Below are 2526 nucleotides of genomic sequence, written 5' to 3'. Positions count from 1 at the left end.
TTCAAGCACGGCAGATTCGAAATGCTACTTGGCACATTGTTGGGTAGTGGAGCCTTTTCCATTGGTAGCATGGTACATTTCAAAGGGTGTTGCGGCACTACGTGTCAATTCTATTGGCCACAAGGCCAAATGAATGGACACATCGCTCTTTCGAATGAGCGCCAAGCCAACAACGTTGAAAAAAGTCCCAAGTGAATAGAAAAAAGGTGTAGTACTACGTAGTATTAATAATAGTAGTACTATTGTGCTTTGCACTTGTAAAAGAGTGGTACTTTGCTGTAACAGTGTTACAAAGTTGAATAAATACCAGGTGTTTTAGCTCATTCTCTGGGGTTTTATAAATGACAAATAACTCTGAACAATAATAATCATATGTGATGCTGAAGTGACCAAAACACCTTTGCTGTTATTCCATCGCGTAGTACATGCTTCCTGCATGTACTACGCGATGGAACAAGAAGATGGCGTGGTTTTCTACGATGTGGCACCATACGTACAGTACATCGCTGGACGGTAGAACTCCTCACTGTGTGCTATTTGTAATATCAAAAGTTGTTCATGATGACCAGTGAATTGTGCAATTTACAGTAACTGTAAGTCCCGAGAATAGCAGATATAACTTCGATATGTACTTTTCAAATGTGCTAACGTGATCAGTGATGGGCCGAATTTTCAGCGGTGGGCCGATTTCTTTTGTCCAATAGTCTTACAAATAAATTCTGATTGGATGAAATAGAAACTCTTAATGCAAATAACCTTGTAAAACATAATGGTGGGAAAATAATTATATTTCGAAGGTTTACTCATTTGAATTTCAAGAAAATGCCGCCAAGAACGCCGCACACACATGACACGCTGAGCCTGGCCGTCCAAGCAGTTTTAAGCGAAGAACATACTGTTCCCTCTGCTGCAAGCGCATATGACATTCCGCAACGTACACTTCGCAAACATGTGGCCAAGTCCGGCGTCAACACCAATGACTTAACCATGGGGCCATCTCCTCTGCTGCCGCGTATGTTTGAGGACGACTTGGCCACATGGGTGCTCGTAATGACACGAGACGGTCATCTTGTCAGCTTTCGAGAAATCAAACAGAAGGCAAACCAGATGCTCCAGCGCGTACACGGCATCCAACATCTCCCGAGTCTGTCCACCGGCTGGTACAGTCGGTTCTTGGGCCGTCACCCTGACCTCAAGGTCATGAAAGCACAAGTGCTCACCAAGTCTCGCAATTCTGTCGACTCCACTACCATTGTTGAGTTTGTCCACCAACTCGCACATTCGGCGTCCTTGGTCAACATGGACCCAACACGGATTTTCAACATGGATGAACCAGCTTCTCTCCTTCGAGGACATCCTCCATCGTCGTCTCCGTGGTATATTGCCGGCCGACGATCCCCTTCACGTAAGCCCAAATGTACTCGATTGGTTGGAGATCTGAATGGTAGGGTGGTGTGTAGACAACGTCATAACCACGGGAGCGAGCAAGCGTAACGACTTCGGGTACGACATTCTCCGTGATGTACGCTTGCAGCTTCGCCCATATAACCGTTCTGTATTCTTCTGCCGTAGCTTCGACTCCAATACGCTGACAAGCTTCCAGTAGGTCCTGCTTCTTCCAGGTGCCTCTCGGGGTTTCAAGCGGTAGCCCCTTGTGGTACGACGCATTGTCCATCACAATGACAGCACCTGTCTTGCCGAGTAAGTCCAACTCGTCCATAAGCTGCTTGATCCAATCGACGAAATAGGCGTGGTCAAACATTGAGTGATAGTCCTTAGGCTGGCGTCGGCCGCCGCGAAAGACCCGCGTCGTAAGTAGCTTGGACCCGTCGGCTCCGTCGTCCAAAATTCCGGCGATAATGCACAGTCACTGCCCCTTGTGCTTGGGTTTTGGTGCGTTATCGAGCTTATCGTCCGGGAAGTACAAGCTGTCATTGTGCCGCGCATAGTTATAACAAGCAGCGAGCGGTTGCGATTGCATGTGATGTTTGGGCGAATTCGACGAGCACGGCTGCCATCCAAAATGGCTTTGTGTGCACTGGATTGTGTCCGTTGTCCCTGGACAAGATGATGTACCGTCTGTCGCTTTTCAAGCCATCTACTCGTCCAAGCAATGATTTGGATGATTCCTCGGTGCAAGAAATCGGTTGCACCCAGCGACGGCAACGCAGTTGTTCAATGTGTTGTGTAGGATGTAAATCAATGCATTGGATTTGACATATTTTTTCCCGATTAAATTCTATTGGATGAGGTTTATGCTTCGAATTAATTCTATTGGACAGATTATTTACGTATGAAGCCACTACACTACTTGGATTTAATTCGATTGGATATGGTTTGAGTAGAAGTACAGTGAATTAATTTTATTGGACAGTACATGTATGTGTGAAGTGATTATTTTATTTTGTGGAGCTTATGAGAACACAAGAAGGGAAATCATACATTGATATAATAGTGACGTTTATTGGGATTTCACAGTTATGTGAACACAAGACAGGAAATCATACATTGATATAATAGTGACGT

Source organism: Aphanomyces astaci (assembly GCF_000520075.1).
Source record: "Aphanomyces astaci strain APO3 unplaced genomic scaffold supercont1.27, whole genome shotgun sequence".
Lineage (NCBI taxonomy): Eukaryota > Oomycota > Saprolegniomycetes > Saprolegniales > Verrucalvaceae > Aphanomyces > Aphanomyces astaci.
This window is presented reverse-complemented; position numbering follows the sequence as displayed.